Source organism: Diabrotica virgifera, chromosome 2 (genome assembly GCF_917563875.1).
Source record: "Diabrotica virgifera virgifera chromosome 2, PGI_DIABVI_V3a".
Lineage (NCBI taxonomy): Eukaryota > Metazoa > Arthropoda > Insecta > Coleoptera > Chrysomelidae > Diabrotica > Diabrotica virgifera.
In genome coordinates this window covers 210,336,759-210,356,056 of record NC_065444.1, presented here as the reverse complement: position 1 = coordinate 210,356,056, position 19,298 = coordinate 210,336,759, and the positions used below count along the sequence as shown (strand labels likewise).

The 19,298-nt window shown below is 33.6% G+C and overlaps 1 protein-coding gene across 2 annotated transcripts in view; it reads left to right on the top strand.

Annotated features, from left to right (window-relative positions):
* Positions 1–19,298, top strand: part of LOC114331564 (dystroglycan 1) — a 1,301,763-nt gene that overhangs the window by 561,015 nt on the left and 721,450 nt on the right. For both annotated transcript variants that reach the window (XR_007696271.1, XM_050643062.1), the window contains exon 5: positions 7,037–7,061. The gene's annotated coding sequence lies outside the window, so the exon portion shown is untranslated. The remainder of the gene's footprint in view (positions 1–7,036; positions 7,062–19,298) is intronic.

Below are 19,298 nucleotides of genomic sequence, written 5' to 3'. Positions count from 1 at the left end.
GATGAATAAATATTATTATTATTATTATAAGTAAGCTTAAATCGACCTATTTTAACCTCAAAAATCTAAGGTTAAGCTATGGCCCATTCTTTACCAAACACTCTGTATACAAACATATATGCATATAGCACATAGCCCGAATAGAATTACCCTCCTGCTGGTTCAGTCGGGTAAAAAATATGTATTTGTTCTTATGTATACTTTCTTTCCCGACAGGAGGTTCAATTGCACCCCCTTGCACCACGCTGCCGACGCCCATGATCTACCTCATTACGTTAAACTGATGTCATTTGTAAAACTGCGTTTACTAAATAGAATACATTCCCAGATTAACCCCTGTTAGTTTCGAATCAAAATTATTTCAATTGTACACAGAGAGAAACAGTACTATCAACACATACATCACATTACCAAACGGCGTGCAGCTATTAAATTCGCGTTGGCTTTTGATATCTTTGCGTCACATTGAGATAACATCGCTAAATAAATTGAGTTGCCAGATAACGTCATGCTCTCGCAAATGAAAGGTTTGTACTGAAAGTTGTAAATGCAGAGCCGAACTCTTTTTTAATTTTCTGAAGTTGGTGGCCACTGCATATTATCCTTCTGGTACTGCTACTAGTTTCAGGACAGATCTATTATGCTGTAAAATATCTATTTTGTCTTCATTGTATTGCCTTCTCTAATGGTTTCTCATTGATTAGAGCAGTTTTGGATGTTTTATTATCCGAGAAACTGGCAAAATAATATTAAAATATGAAGGCAAATTTCTGTTATCACTAGACTTCATAGGCAAATATACAAATAGCATATTTTGCATTTTATGCATAAAAAATGCCAAAATGTCAAATTTTTCATATTTTTATAAAAGTGTGCATAAAGTGCATATAATTAAAAATTTTTGTTGTATATACCCATTTTTATATTAATGTAACAAATAACTTGGAAATCCCAATATTTAATTTTGTTTTATAATCTCTTGGTATTCAAATTTTTGGTATCGGAATGTAGTACCAAACTAATAAAAGAAAGCGGCCTATAGTTTTGTCACGTTTTGAATATGACGGTTCCAAAATCTGCAATTTATACAGAAGGTAAACATTTTTATTTTGAGGGTCAGTTTTCCTATTGTAAAATTAAAGGCCTGAACATGTGTTTTTGTAATTTGTGAATATTATTGTGCTTTGAAAATGCCAAAAATATACTGTATTTCAACTTGAATAAAACCTACTTTTAAAGAGCTATCTGTGGATATGAATAAAGTTTATTGCTCATTTTGTGGCAATATATACTCAGATACAAGCCATAAGTTTTTGTTAGAAAATTTTGAACAGCATTGGATAATTTATTGTTACCACAATTCGAAATAATATTATTTATTTGTTTAAATACTTAAATATTTAATTACATGCATAAACTTAGTTTGTAAAATACATACGTCCATGTTAATTAATATAACATGTGAAGATATTTCATAATATATTAATATTTTTGTAAATATTGTCAAATTTTTTTGCCTAGTTTTGCATATTTTTACGTAAAATACTGCATATTTTATACCCTTTTATTTGCATATTTGTCTAAGTCCAGTTATCACGTATATTATGGAAAGTAATTAACTTCTTAAAGTTCCATCTATGTTACCAAGAGGAGCAATCATTATAGCCATTCTAACCTTTGATTATTTTAAGCAGTAACTATACCAATTCTCCTACATTCGTTAGCCAAGATATTTGTCTTCTTCGGAAACTTCTTCTGCCTTCTGTTGTACATTGGATTATGAGCTACAAGATGCCATTTGCCCTCGTGACACTTTGACATAATTTCACTCCCCTTTGGGTCGTGAAATTAAAACTGTCAAAGTGTCACTCGGGAAAAATTCGATAATTTTAGAGGTCTTGTGCAATTACTACTGACAATTCGATGAAATATAGTATATTAAGTATGGAGAACGGTAAGGGTTTTATACCGATCGAAGACAATTGTTTGGAGGAGGAGCGGAGCGACGACTCCAATTATTGTCTGAGATCGGTTACCCTTAACGTTCGACATGCTTATAACGTTTTTTGCACGATTGATACCATTATAAATTATAAAATTAAACATTTTCGTCATATTGACTAGTTTCATTCATTTTATCAAGATAGATACTTTGGTTGTTAGGTAGTAACTAGGGTGCATAACAACAATGGAGAATTGAGTTTTTATTTAGTTGTCAATAATTTTAAGTAAAATTTTGATTATTATAAATTAAAATATGAGCGAAAGTGAATTTGAAGAAATTGAACGGGCTTGGGAAGAAGGGTGTTCCGCAATTATTCCCGAAAAATCCAAAATCCGTTATCAAAATACCTACCAAAAGTATATAAAACTTCGTCCATTACAAGTAAAATCAAATAATTTGTTCTTAAGATACGCCAAAGGAAAATGTTGTGCTCAAGTAATAGGGAAAGGGATAATCGGGGGCTGGCCTTCTCAAATTGCCAAATTCTTAAATTTGCCTAATCCCGAGAACTATACTGGCCATTCGTTCAGGAGGACATCAGCAACGCTTTTGGCTAATAAAGGTGTTGATGTCCTCGGAATAAAGCGTCATGGAGGTTGGCGTTCATCGACAGTGGCAGAAAGCTATGTAGAAGATTCTCTTCAAAATAAAATAGATTTTGCCGAAAAAATGTTGTGCAATACTAGTAATACTACTAATGTATGCGATTCTGCAGGAGTTTCTGTTAGAAGTGAAACCACAGCCCAAACAAGTGGGATTTCATTAAATAATTTAACAAATTATACCATAAGTTTCAATATTAATAAATAATTCGTTAGTTTTCTTTATTCTTTCAAAAAATAAATTAAAATTAAGAGATTTTTTAACTCGACGGTAAGTGAATTACTTACCGTCGAGTTGGATTACTTACCGTCGAGTTGCTAGTAAATGTCACCTACTGACGTAAAATCTGTCACGGTAAACAGTCAAAAATGATCAATCGTACAAAAAAATTATTTTGACATAATATTTAAAAGTCAGATCAGTAGACAATTACAATGGTTTTGAATCATCGTCATGGAAACGAATATCGTCGTCGTGGTAACCCATTATATTGAAAGTTTGGTTTTGACAACCTTGTCAAAGAATTAATTTGTGTATTTTCACTTCTAAATAAAAATTGATATAGCTCTATTTTTGTGGCTTTTTCCAAACGTACGGCCCTAGAAAAAATTTTGTTCCTAACTCATGCGGAAAGTGTCTTCCCCGCACTCGACTGCTTGCCCAAACTCCGCTATCGCGTCGTTCGGGTCAACGGTAGTCTCGTGCGTGAAATCAGTTTCCGCACTATACTAAAATCCCAATCAAGATGCTGTAGAAGTAAACAAACCGAGACACGTTAACTGTTACAAGGAGCACTCCTGAATCATGATTTACAATGTATAAAATTTGTAAATCATCATTTGTGATTTACAATGTATTACATTTTAAATCATGATTCAGGAGTGCTCCTTGTACAGTTAACGTGTCTCGGTTTGTTTACTTCGACTGACTGCATCTTGATTGTGAATGTGGTATAGTTAGGAAAATAACTATTTCTTCATATGCGTCATTTTTCCAAACGCGTCAACGTTATGTAGTTGTCATAAACATACTAATAACTGCATCGCCCTAAAATTTGATATGTATACCTAAAAAAATTAGGATTGCTAGAATTAATATTGTTTTTGAGATCACAACGCTCTCATCAGCGATGGAGGCTAGAGATAATGGATTTTGACAAGAGCTATGACTTATATGACTTAAATAACACGTAAACTTGTGTACTACATCGGCATGACTCATAGCTCTTGTCAAAATCCATTACCTCTATGCCTCTATAGTCCAGGGTAATAAGGTTTTTTCCATGACACTTAAACAGCCAGGGTACTGAAGCATTTTTTCGACAGGTAATACCTATAAGAGCAAATTGTAACTATTTCCTGCGTAGGATCTGGCGGCCATTTGTATTTATAAACAATGAAGTGTCAAAAAAATGGCATTTTTGTCTTTTTTTTTCAAATCAATGGAAAACAGGGAAACTTATGGTTTTTTAGTACAAATATCTTCGAAATTATGGAAAAAGCTTTAAAATGACGTATTACAAAGTTTGATATACTCATTTATTGTTAATTTAATTGCGAAAAAAGGTCGGAATTGCAAAAAAAAAAATTTTTCGCAATAACTGTTGTAAAAATTAGTGTACAGCTTTGAAATTTTTGTCAAATAAGGGTTCTTTGAGCATTTTTTTGCAATATCATAAGTCAGAAGAAAATGACGTTAGAACCATTTCACATGTGTCAAATGAAAGAACATGAGTAGTTATATTTTCAACTTGGTTTAAAAAAGTGAATAAAAAATGCATTTATTAGTAATAAATAATTAGTAATAAGAAATTATACATATTTATTACAATTTTTTACCAATTATGATATAGTTAACATTAATTGGTAGTTGTGCACTTAATAAAACAGGGTAAAAAAGTTAATTTTTTTGGAAAAAGTTATTCAAAAAGTTTATAAAGAAAGGTTGACGATACTTTTAAATAATTATTTATTACTAATAAATGCATTTTTTATTCACTTTTTTAAACCATATGTTGAAAATGTAGCTCATGCTCTTTCATTTGACACCTGTGGAATGGTTCTAAGTTCATTTTTTTCTGACTTATGTCATTGAAAAAAAAATGCTCTCTGGGATAAACAATTTGAATAAAATTTAAACAATTGAATGAATCGCTTTGAATCATACGCAGGAAATAGTTATAATTTGTTCCTATAGGTATTACCTGTCGCAAAAACGCTTCATTACCCTGGCTGCTGAAGTGTCACGCACAGGGTATATTTTTGTCTTATTACCCTGGCCCAGTGTTGCCAATCGGCGGATAATTATCCGATTTGCGTACCTTTTTGAGAGTTGTCGTATCTTCTTCGTATCTTTAAATAAATCGGATATTTGCGGATATTTTTCAGTGTATCTACCATCGACTAAAACTTTTTCATCCATATATTTCCAACACAAACAACACATTAATTTTGTTTGGTTGCACCCAAATTTTTATAAATAGCCTATACTGAATAATTGTTAGTGGCATCCGATACTTTTCATCTTTTGACAAAAGGGACATGTGCCGATTCTTTTGTTTAGAATTTAAATGCACAAGTGCATCCACTTAAGGCATACTAATCCAATTCAAATTTCAAAAACCGTCTGCCGTCCGATGTTATTTATGAGTTTTTAGTTTTTAGTCTTTAAACTTTGAAAGCTAATAGCTTAAGTAAACGTTTCTAGATTTCTCGGACATGAGATGTAGTTAAATCTAGTTCTTTTTGTAAAGTTCTATCAAATATAATATCTTAAACAAAACCATTTCATCAAAACATGTTATACTTACCTAATTATTTATATTTATGATTTTTTGAGGAATGTAATGGTACTATGCAGAAAAGAACTTTTCGGCACAGAAACGTCACTTTTCTGCACACTACTGTCAGTTATTCTGTGAGAAAATATTAAGTTTGTTAACATAAAATTGTGCAGAAAAATGCATTTGGAACAGTGGTTGTAGAAAAATCTACTTATTTGAAACTAGTAATATCTAGATATCTACTAATTAACTCAAAAATCCTTCAAATTTTTTGCCTATAAAAATTATTTAGTCGGGCATTAACGTTGAACGCACCACGGGTATTATGGATAATAACTTTGATACCTTAATAACTACAAGACTGTCAAATACATTTCTATTGTTTTAGTTGTAATAAATCTTTAGTTGTTAAAAGAGCGTAGGCTCAAAATTTCGGACCAATAATCTTTAAACGTATTCATTTTTTCGAATCCTGAGAAAACTAATAAATATTTTGGAAAAATTTGAACGCAGAGTGAAAGATTGCATTATTACCGAGGGCTGAAAGTCCCTTAGAATAAACAAAATGTTTCTTTTGAATGAGATATTTGAAATTAAAAGTCACACTTAATATTCTTTTTTTCTTTCACTGCTGTCACATATTAGAATAAAAATTATAAAAGTCTTCAGGGACCTTCGGCTCTCGGTAATAATGTAATCTTTCATTCTGCGTTTAAATTTTTAAATAATACTTATTAGCTTTCTCAGGACTCGAAAAAAAATAATGCATTTTAAAAGTATTCACCAGAAATTTTGCGCCTATGCTATTAATGTAGCTGTACTTAACTTAGTTTATTTTGTATTGATTTATTAATTATTTATTTTTCCAGTACCTAGTTTTAGGTAGTAATTACGTTTTAATAAAATAATATTTAAGTGTTTCTTTACTGAAATAATTATAATAAATTAATATAACGATCCAAATAATGAAATATTTAGATTTATTTATTTATTTAGAATTTAACACTTACGATAATACAAAATACGAATAATATAATAATAGTAAGTAAATAGTATTAATTTACATACATGAATTAGGTAATAATCAGCTAGGATACGAGATTTTCATCTATAAACGAAAATTTTTAAACTGTGAAATAGAGAATCCAGTAGATTAAAGGGCCGGTTGTTCGAACGCTAATCAGAAATGGAATCAACTGATCATTATCAAATATTTAATTACTGTCAATGTCAACTTTGATTGGGTTGCTGAAAACATAATTGATTACAATAATTATGGGATTAATTAATTAATTAATCAATTATTTTAATAATTGTTACGTTAATTGATAATTAATAATTAATTAATCAATCAATTATGTTAATTATCATAATGATAATTGATTACAATTAACTGATTGGCGTACGAACAACGGATTTTGTTATTTGATGGTTGTTAAGATGACTAAAAGAATAACATTGGCAACATTGATTTTAATAACAGAATCATTTTTGACCTAGCGTACCTTTTCGTGACAAATCGGATATTTTTCGAGCGATCATCGGATAATCTAGAGAAATGCGATTGGCAACACTGCCCTGGCCTACTATTTATCAGACTTCCAGTTACTACTGTCATTTATTATAAACGCAATTTTTTGTTTCAGATTCAGAACTATTCGTCATCTACTGGTAAGTACATCCATTTTATTTCCTAACCCTGCTCTGCACATTTTCCTAGGCCCCAAATTTTGCTTTTGAAAGCGAGGCTAATGAGATGCTTAATAATTTTCCATTCGTGACTCTCAACTTGGAACAAATTTGATTTATTTATGTTTACGCTCGAAACTCCATCAAAATCTCTTGGATTGCATTTGAATATGAATTGTACATTTATGCGAAAAATTGTTTTTGGCTTTGTTGGTTTTTAGTCTAGAGGAGGACTTGTTGGAAAACAATTGAAGCTATTGAATGGTTTCCGGGTTTTTACATCAATTCTTTGCATACATTTCCGCGGATAAACCATTTTTGGGATTATACATTTAAATAAAACAATCAACGCCACATATAACGGGCAAATAAAGAATCAGTTATATTGAAACCAATGTGAAAAGGAATAAATAAATTTATGTGAATGTAGCGTAATTAATTTAGATTTTTTATCAGCTCAAGGGATACTAATTTTGATAAAGGTTGAACCGAAAGTACCCCGCACAAACCTTATGGAAATTAGGTATCAGTGGATTTCGTTCATACTTTGGGAAAATACTCTGAAACATCCTGATAAAATGTTCTCATGGGCACAACTCAATCGTATAAAGGATTTTCAAGATATAGAGGCACAAACTCGGAAAATAATAAGATTTACTATGTATTCCAATTATTCTTTGAGTTACTGGTTATCTGGCAACATGTAGAAGTTTTGATCAAGGAAAAGTACTAGTAGTCTAGCATTTTTTCCTGGCTATAAAATTGCGACCTTTACTTTGACCTTGACCTTCAACTGACGTCATCTTCTAGAGTTTCGAGGGTTTTCGGCATTAAATTGATATAACCAGATTACTCATGGGTTTTTGGGATCGCTAAACACGAATATGCCATCAGAATTGACCTCTGGAGGAGGTGGTGGCCAGGGTAACTGCAAGGGACGTCATCTTCTAGAGTTTTCATGGTTTTCGGCATTTAATTGATGCAAATGAATTACTGGAGGGTTTTTTGAGGTCGCTAAACACGAATATGCCACCAGAACCAACTCCTGGAGCACCTGGTTTCCAAGGTAAATGAAAGGCGCTCCTCGAGTTTCGAGGATCTTTGGTACTACATTAATGCAAACGGATTAGTTATAGGTTTTTTTGGTTGCTGAACACGAATACGTGATCAGCACAGACACAGAAGCACCTGGTGCCTAAGACAGGTTATCTTCTGGAGTTTCGGAGAAATCCAATAGATTGCTCTTAGGTTTTTAACTCGAGGAGATAACTTGTCTTGGGCACCAGGTGCTCCTGTGTCTGTGCTGATCACGTATTCGTGTTCAGCAACCCCAAAAACCTATAACTAATCCGTTTGCATTAATGTAGTACCAAAGAACCTCGAAACTCGAGGAACGACTTTCATTGACCTTGGAAACCAGGTGCTCCTGGAGTTGGTTCTGGTGGCATATTCGAGTTTAACGACTTCAAAAATCCGTCCAGTAATTTATTTGCATCAATTAAATGTCGAAAACCATCGAAACTCAAGAAGATGACGTCCCTTGCAGTGGCCCTGGCCACCACGTCGTCTGGAGGTCAATTCTGATGGCATATTCGTGTTCAGCGATCCCAAAAACCCATGAGTAATGGGTTAATAATCAATTTAATGACGAAAACCCTCGAAACTCTAGAAGATGACGTCCGTTGAAGGTCAAGGTCAACATAAAGGACCATTGGATAGCCAGGAAAAAATCCTAGACTACTAGTACTTTTTCTTGATCCAAACTTCTACATGTTGCCGGATAACCAGTAACTCAGGGAATTGGAATACCCAGTAAATCTTATAATTTTCCGAGTTTGTGCCTCTATATCTTAAAAATCCTTCTTACGATGAGAACTTTTTATCAGGATGCTTCAAAGAGTATTTTCCCAAAGTATGAACTAAATCCACTGGGACCTAATTTCCATAAGGTTTGTGCGGGGTACATTTGATGAAAATTTATGTTTTTTAACAAAACACTACAAAATAAAGTCAAGTCAAGTAGTTATCTCAAGAGTTGAAAGTGAACACACCAAATATGTGAAATCATGTGTGGTGCGTGGAAATCTCTCCTCTAATCTTCAATATCTACTCCAAAATAATATTTATCGAAGCTTTCCAAGACACTTAAAAAGGGCATTCTTCTAAACGGGTACTGGCTAAACAACATCATATGCAGATAACGGCACAGTATTTCCACACCATAATGTGGACTCAATATAAACGCAAGGAAGATAAAGCTAAAGTCTCGGTTTCCTCGAAAGCAGCACCGACAAACTGCGACCGTAACACTGCGATGAATGACGTCATGAAAAACTGTATCACGCAAAATAATAGCGGTGGTTTCCATAGGATGCGTTGGAAGCCACCGCTTGCTGAGTTTGCACAGTCCATTGCCGCAGTAAAGAACCTTGCATTTTTCACCGTAATCTGGCGTAATTCATCGCAGTGTTACGGTCGCAGTTTGTCAGTGCCGCTTTCGAGGAAACCCAGGCTTTATGAGAATTAGTAAAAAAAAAGATAACAGAAGATCAACCCTACGTCAACCAAACCCCGGTGGAAAGTGTGACGCACTACAATCTCGGCACCATCATAAATAAAGAATGGACGTACAACCAGGAGAGAAGAGCATGCATCGGTAAAGCTAGATCCACCTTCAACCTGATGAGGACCTTCTTTAAGAGACACAACCTCTCTCTTGGTATCTTCTTCTTCTTCTTGACTAGCTTTTCAGCTCGGGATTAGTCTTTGTCGTATCCACTGTAGTCATCTTCTTTGATCTTGCACTTACATTTACCATTGTTGTACCCCAATCCTAGATAAATCGGCTTCAACATCATCCTTCCATCTTTTTCTGGGATGGCCTACTGATCTTCTACCATCTGGTATATCCAAATATCCAAAAAAACTGTCTTTGACACTCTGTCTTCCTCTGATCTTACCATATGACTTGCCCATCTTATTTGATTAGCTTTTATATGTCTGACGACGTTTTCAGTACCATTTCAGTACTCACCAATTCAGCATTACGGCGACTTCTCCAATCTCCTGCCAACTAAACACTGAGCTTAATTCGTTTCCTTTCAAATACCAGCAGCTTTTCTTTTAGCACCTCTCTTGGTATAAAAGTAAGAATGCTGTGAGGCTACGTCTTCTCTGTCCTTTTTTGGATAGTGGACTTTGAACGAAGATACCTATATGCAGATTTAAAGCAGCTATATACGCAGCTAAAACATGAACTCTCAAAAAATACTATACAGAGTGAGTTTTATGTATGGAAACTCTCAATTATCTCGAAAACGGCTTGCACGATTTTTATAGATTTTGGTGAGTAAGGGTTTTCTAATATGGCTTTATAGTGGTAATTACACTGTTGTCAGATCTTCCATTTTTCTGAAAATCTAATAAACTTTCTTATTTAAAATGGAACACCCTGTATATTTTTTGTGTTTTGAAGTCCTTAAGAAATACTGATTATTTTTTATCTTATATTCCCTATACCTAAATGCCATAATTTCGGAGTTATTGCTACATTTATTAAAAAAAATTAAACAAATTATAAAAATAATTTTTTTTAGGAACAACAAAGGTCTTTCGTAATTTTTGTCTAAAGTTAATCGTTTCCGAGTTATAAATAATTTAAAACTAAAAAAAATCTAAAAATGACGATTTTCAAGGTTCAAAAACACAAATAGAAAATATTATTTTTGAAACTGCGAAGTGCCTAAATTCAAGATCAAACCTTATTTTATTAGCTACCGATAAGTAATTTTGGCTTATTAGATTTTCAAACATTGTTTTTTAGTTGTTAATGCTTGATCGCCCGTCCTCTCATATGCGCTTCATTAACAATAAAAAAAATGCTTTAGAATAAAACCTGCCAAAAATTCTTATATGAATCTGATAGAAGGTTTGAGCTTAAATTTAGGAATTTCGTAATTTCAAAAATTTTATTTTTTACTTTTGTTTTTGAACCTGAAAAATCGTAGTTTTTTGTTTTTTTTTTCGATTACCTTTAGAGAAAAATTACAAAAGAACTTTTTTGTTCCCAATAACCCAAAGAACCGGAAATAATGTCTACCCAGGCCGAAAAAATTCATTTTTGTAATTTGCTCAAATTTTTTTTAAATACTTAAATGTAGCAATAACTCAGAAATTATGGCATTTAGGTATAGGGAATGTCACATGAAAAATAATCAGTATTTCTTAAGGACTTCAAAACGCAAAAATTATACAGGGTGTCTCGTTTGAAATATCAAAGTTCATTAGATTTCCGGAAAAACTAAAGATCTGACAACAATGTAATTACCACTATAAGATCGGCCGTATTAGAAAACCCTTAGCCACCAAAATCTATAAAAATCGTGCAAGGCGTTTTCGAGATAATTGAGGGTTTCCATACATAAATCTCACTCTGTATAAGTAAGACCTAAGACTTCTTAATGTGGGTCTGCAGAAGAATTCTACACGTCTCCTGGACAGAACACAGAATCAACCTATCAAAAGAATCAACCTATCAAACCCAGGAAGAACTTCATATAAAAGAAAGGCTATTCAAAAAAGGAAGCCGAGCGTAGGCACCTAAGGCTACTTCGGCCTTAAGGAAAGGTAGAAGGTCGAAGACCAAGAGAAAGATTTTCAACTCGATAGGCACAACAAATAAAGACTCTAGTGGGAAAATCCCTACATGAGGCCATCCATATGGTACAGGATTGCAGCCAATGGAGATAGCAAGTTAGCAATACGTAGAGTAACACCACGACCTGACAAGGACTTGAGGAATGAAGATAACTGTCTACACTGTTGTTCAGAGTTAAGGGTAGACGTTACAGGTAAGAACCATATCACGTCTGGATTGTTTTGAGACGTGGTTTTACCGGCGCAGCGAGCACGGCGGTTATTGACAATACAATCGATCAAGTGTATCAAATTTAGTGTCGGAAAGAATCTAGAAAGGTAAGAAACTATTGAGAACATTTTCTGAGCTACTCGGAATAGTCCGGCTGTAGACCAGACTCTATCAGGTTTTGAAGCTATGTCATTCTTTTTCTCCCTTCTTTTCAAATAACTTGCTCTGGATAATGAGTTGCAACAAGCCATAGTACGAGATCTGAATAGGAGGTCAAAATGTACGTATCTGCTTGTCGGATGAAACATTTTTTTTATTAAATTTCATACATAGACAAATATTTCTAGCATGGGTTGCCTATCAAAATCGTGCCATAGTTATCCTTAAGGGGGGCCGAAGGGGTTGAAATCGATATTCCAAACACATTTTTTTTGAAAGTATGGTAGAATTATTTTATTTTTAAATTAAATAATAGGCATATTCAGTACAATTCATAGATTACTCAAGAAAAAATTCAAGGAAAAATACTGAAAAATAAGCCAGCGGTGGCAAATTTTTAAAAGACAACTCAAAATATAATGTATTTTGCGGTGGACATCAGAACTCATCATTGAATCATGGTAAACAAAAAATTCAAATAGATTTTACTAGCTTATGACTTTCTCGAGGTAACGGTGTCAAGTTTTTTTAATTTTATCTAATTTTGACTTTTTGTAATCACTTAGAAATCTAAACAAAGAATTTTTTTGCAAAAATGGTGAAAATCAACATATTTATTATTGTTAAACAAAAAATAAGCATAAAAGAAGGCAGCGTTACCTCAAGGAATGTCTAAAGAAAATATATACAAAATTTCAGGTGAGTTAGTCAAGTACTTTTTGAGTTACAATGTGTACAGCCTGAAAAAAGCACTTTTGAGAAAAACGTATTTAAAGTATTGTCAACTTTTATTTTCAATTTCTTTTTTATCTGTCAAATGGTAAAGTGATGCACACCGAAATATGTTTTTAAATCGCGGAGTAATTTACAACAGAAAATAAGAACAGCTGTTGACCGTTTCTCACTACGCTCAAGTGCGTTGGCACGAAATTGCTATAAAACGAGTCGGAGGTAGGGGGGTAGGGAGATAGTGTTAAATAGCCCTAGCTTCGACTCGATTTGCAGCAGGTTCGCGCCAGCACGCTTAATCGTAGTGAACAACGGTCAACAACTGTTATTTTCTTTTGTAAATTACTCCGCGATTCAAAAAGATATTCCGGTATGCATCATTTTACGATTTAAAAGACAAAAAGAAATTGAAAATAAAGGTTGACAATACTTTAAACGCGTTTTCCTAAAAACTCCTTTTTTCAAAGGCTGTAGGTAGACATTGTAACTCACAAACTACTTGATCAACCCACCTGGAATTTTGTATATATTTTCTTTAGACATTCCTTGAGGTAAAGCTGTTGAGATATTTTTTGTTGTATGCTTATTTTTTGTTTAACAATAATAAATATGTTAATTTTCACCCTTTTTACAAAAAAATTCGTTGTTTTGACTTCTGAGTGGTATCCAGGGCCCCCGTAAGAACTACTGGCGCCTGTGTGCAAAAAAGGATTTTGGCGCCCCTTAAGAGCAAACAGTAGCGATCAACAGGTAGCGAAAACGAGTTCCAAGATTGCGGCTGTAATTTTGAATATTTTTTCGAGATATTTGGCACACGTATTCGTAATATAATAAAGAATGGCGGTACAGAGCCCAATTTGAAAAATATATTAATATGTGGAAATTACTCTGTAATTAAATACAATATTAAAAAAGGAGCCTGTACAGCCATTAAAAAGAACAAAAAATACACTTTCTTCAAATAAACTTTTTTATCCGATGCCTAGATTTTGTGTCATTTTGGAACTACTAATGAAATAAAAAAATTTAGTAGTTCCAAAATGACACAAAATCTAGGCATTGGATAAGAAAGTTTATTTGAAGAAAGTGTATTTTTTTGTTCTTCTTAATGGCGGTACAGGCTTTTTTTTTTAATATTGTATTTAATTACAGAGTAATTTCCACATATTAATATATTTTTCAAATTGTGCTCTGTACCGCCATTCTTTATTATATTACGAATACGTTTGCCAAATATCTCGAAAAAATATTCAAAATTACAGCCGCAATCTTGGAACGCGTTTTTGCCACCTGTTGATCGCTACTGTTTCCTCTTAAGGCATTTTGATAATGTTTTTTTATTTATTTTTTGAAGGTAGGTAGGTAGGTGCTTTAAATAAAGCAAAATAGGTACAAATAACACCATAGCAAACCTTAATTGAATAAGGTTTAAGGGGCTCTATTGAATAAATTCTGCTGGACCATCTTGTCACACTTAAAGGGGTTTAAACTTAACCCAAAAACATTTTTTCTCACCCCACCCACAACATCCCACCTTGTTGTGGATGACGAACCCAGAGTACCGCGATTTTCAAATTTTGTGCATTTAGACGGGACTGTATCGTCACCCCCGTTAGCGAAATTATTCCGATTCGATTTTTTGCACAAACTTACTCAAAAAGAGGTCCCTTATAACAAAGCCACAGGGTGCCAGGCGGTCCTGTGGTCGAAAAATTGTTTAAACAATTTTTTTTAAACAAATTCACAATTTTTTTTTATTTCGAACAACTTGTAGGCCTGGATCTCGCATACCAAAAAAATTAATTAATAGCAAGCTGAAAATTTGTTAATAGCTTAACGGACGGACAAACTTTGATGTAAGGGAACACTGGAACAGGGGATGTTTTAATTGTGGAACAGGTTAAAAATTTGGAACGCCAGACTATGAAAACTTCCCATGTATTTTGTCGGAGAGAACTTCCAATTGATTTGTTGCCCTTTCATTAAAGTCTCATACAAAAATTAGACTGCTATTTATCACCAACATAATTCCTGTCATTTAACATGTTCTACGTGTCGGACTTATTAAAATGCCCAGTTGGTGATAAATACCAGTCTGATTTTTTGCATGAGAATTTAATGAATGGGCAACAAATCAATTGGAAGTTCTGTCCGACAAAATACATGTGACGTTTTCGTAGTCTGACGTTTCAAATTTTTAACCTGTTCCACATTTTAAACTTTCCCTGCTCCAGTGTTCCCATACATCAAAGTTTATCCGACTAGACACCGTTAAACCATTAACAAATTTTTAGCTTTAATCAACTTTTTTTTTGGTACGCGGTATCCAGGTCTATTGGGTCATTTTGAGTAAAAAAGGTTCCTTGTCATTTTTCTCTAAAATTGATTGTTGTCGAGTTATACGCGATTTAAGATTTGAAAAATGCGAAAATGGCCATATAAATCAACAACAATCAATTTTAGAGAAAAATCACAAGAGACCTTTTTTGTTCAGAATGACCCAAATTATCTAAAAAAAATTGTTCAACGTGAAAAAATTATTTTTGTGAATTTGTTTAAAAAAAATTGTTCACAATTTTTCGACCAAGGTACCGCCTGGAACCCTCAGAATTTGTTATAAGAACGTCTTTTTGTGTAAGTTTTTGCAAAAAAATCTAACCAAAATAATTTCGCTAACGTGGGCAAACGATACATTCTGGACTACAGCGCTAATTGTTAATAATTAAAATCGACAGCTTTGTAATAAAATAATCACAAAAATTTCTTCAGGATCTTCATGGAGGGGTTTTAAACTTTGATTTGAATAATTTTTAATAGAGTTATTAAGCCTTGAAAATGGCCATTTTCGCATTTTTTAAATTTTAAATCGCGTATAACTCGACAACAATCAATTTTAGTGAAAAATGACAAGAGACCTTTTTTACTCAGAATGACCCAAGTGATCTAAAAAAATTGTTCGAAATCAAAACATTATTTTTGTGAATTCGTTTTAACAATTTTTCAACCACGGCAACGCCTGGCACCCTGTGGATTTGTTAAAAGGACCTCTTTTTGAGTAAGTTTGTGCAAAAATCGAATCAGAATAATTTCGCCAACGGGGGCGACGTTACAGCTCGGTCTAATTAGTTATTTGATAGGTATGCGATTTTTAAATCTTGTCGAATTATCATTTGAGCGCCACATAATCGTTCGCTTATCGATTAGATAGAATTACCGCCCACACACTATTGCACTATGTCTGGAGTTTTTCCACGAAATCAGGGTATAATTAGGTATTTGTTATCTACAGAATGGGTGTTTGGTATTTTTATAGTCGGATTTTTTATTTTATATCTATAGAGAGACTAATAATGCCATATGCCATCCAAACAAAGTAAAACTGAACTATTTAATTCCGCAAATTTTGTTTTAAAATTAATTTTTGCTTTTTGATTTTTTTGTAAATATTTTTGCAATTTTTGACCCTCTGTTTTGGCGCCCCTAAAGGATGGCGCCCGTGTGCATTGCACACTTTGCACATATGGTAGCGGGGGCCCTGGTGGTATCAAAAAGTCAAAATTAGATAAAACTAAAAAACTTGACAGCGTTACCTCGATAAACTCATAAGCTAATAAAATCTTTTTGAATATTTTGTTTACCCTGACTCAATTATGAGTTCTGATGTCCACCACAAAATTCATTATATTTTGAGGTGTCTTTTAAAGATTTGCCACCGTTGGCTTATTTTTCAGTATTTTCCTTGAATTTTTCTTGAGTAATCTATGAATTGTACTGAATATGCCTATTTAATTTAGAAATAAAATAATCCTACTATACTTTCAAAAAAAATGTGTTTGGAATATTGATTTCAAGCCATTCGCCCCCCCCCCCTTACGGAAAGCTATGACACGATTTTGATAGGCAACCCATGCTAGACATATTTGTCTATGTATTAAATTTAATAAAAAAAATGTTTCATCCGGCAAGCAGATGGATACATTTTGACTTCCTATTCTGATCTTCTGACAGTTCAACACCGAAAAATGATGGATGTTCTAACAAAAGCCCAAATATATGATAAAGATCGGCGTATGATACAAAATTTATACTGGAACCAATCAGCCACAATAAGAACGAATCTTGAAGGTGAACCAACGGAAGCGATCCAGATTATACGAGGAGTTAGACAATGTTGTATACTTTCACCTATATTATTTAATCTATATTCAGAGGAAATATTTAGTGAAGCCTTGGAAAATTGCGAACATGGAATACTTCTAAATGGAGAACGCCTAAACACCGTTATTTTTGCAGACAGTTTGAACAGTTTACAGCAACTAATAAACAAAGTAAATAAAGTAAGTGAAAGATTTGGACTTCAAGTAAATATAACAAAAACTAAATTTATGATCATCAGCAAAAATAAAATTAGAGACGCCCAACTACTTATCAATAATACTCCAGTGGACCGAGTAAAACAGTATAACTATCTTGGAACAATAGTAAATGAACAATGGCATCACTTACAGGAAATAAAATGTAGAATAGAGAAGGCTAGGAGTGCATTCAATAACATGGACAAACTCTTTAAAAGCCACAACCTTAATCTGGAGATAAAAGTAAGGCTCCTACGATGTTATATCTTCTCAATATTGTATTACGGAGTTGAATCCTGGACACTAACTGAAGCAATCGAGAAAAAACTTTAAGCCTTCGAGATGTGGCTATACAGGCGAATCCTAAGGATATCATGGACGGACAAGATAACCAGCGAGACCGTATTACGAAGAGTTGGCAAAGAAAGAGAGGTGATGTATACCATTAAAAGGAGAAAGTTAGAATATCTCGGGCACATAATGAGAAACGGCACCAAATACAGATTACTGAAAGTAATCCTTCAAGGTAAAGTATTCGGAAAGCGAGGAATTGGGAGAAGAAGAATATCATGGTTAAAGAACCTGAGGAAATGGTTCTCCACAACAACAACTAATCTATTTAAAGCATCAGTTAATAAAATAATTATAGCCAGAATGATCGCCAATATTCGAAACGAATAGGCACTAAAGGAAGAAAGAATTCGGATCTTAGACTACCATATCTCTGTTCATTTCACATAACATGGCCAAGAGATTCTAATTTGCGCTCTGTGATAGCGTTGCAATGGCAATTGCTCTTAAGGGCAACACAATACTGCCTCTCTGTGGAACCAGGAACAGACTGCAAATAACTGATAAAAAATAGGTCTGGACCTATCCGTCTGTGACATTTCCTTATGACCACGCGTGTCATTCCCCTCTGGAGCGATAATCTACAGCTCGGTGGAGCTGCCCAGTATTATCAATTATCACTGTTGTTTTCCATTTTACTGCTACTGCTAGCGTCAATCTGTAGCTCGTGGAGCCCTGGCCTAATTGTCATGACCGAAGTATTAGACGCTTCTCATTCTCATGGCGTTGATCAATTCTCGCTATTTATGCATATATTGTGCGTTTCTAGCACATGTTCGTTGGACATGTGTATTATCCACCTGATTTTGAGCAAGCTACGGTCCAGCACCACAACTCTAATGCTTCTAATCTATCTAGATTTTTCACTTTTTTGTATAGTGAAACGACGCTCTTACGCTGCGCCAATGTCTTTATTAATCGAAGCGATTCCAATATACATATAAATAAAATAAGTTTCCTTAAATTAGTCCATGTGGTGAGACCGCTCCCGTCTGGAAAAATTTCTGATTCGGCTTCTTTGTGGATTCCTGTTCAAAAATGCCCCCTTTAAACAAATCTGAAGGGTACCGGGCGGAATTTTTGGGCAGAAATTGTTTAAACAATTTTTTTAAACAAATACAAAAGATCACTTTTTTTTCTCCGGAGCATATATTTTTAAGTTTCGTGGATAATTCTAAACAAGAAAGGTATCTTGTAAATTTTCTCAAGAATCGATAGTTTTCGAGTTACAGGCGATTCAAAATCTGAAAAATGCGAAAATACGCATTTTCGAGGCCTAAAAACTCATATTTAAATTGTATTTTTGAGGTTGTCAGATACTTAAATTGAAGTTTAGACATTCAGCTTCAAGATTCTGAAGAGTGATTGCGTCTAACCTTAATTTATACCGTTGTTTTTAATTGTTAAATATAATGTAACCTCAAAATTACTAATTTAAATATGAGTTTTTAGGCCTTGAAAATGCGTATTTTCGCATTTTTCAGATGTTAAATCGCATATAACTCGAAAACTATCAATTTTTAAGAAAAATTACAAGATACCTTTCTTGTTTAAAATGACTCAAAAAACCTAAAAATATATGTTCCAGGGCAAAAAAACGTAATCTTTTGTTTTTGTTTAAAAAATTGTTTAAACAATTTCTGCCCAAAAATTTCGCCCGGCACCGTTCAGATTTGTTTAAAGGGGACATTTTTGAATAGGAATCCACAAAGAAACCGAATCAGAAATTTTTTTCAGGCGGGAGCGGTCTCACCACAT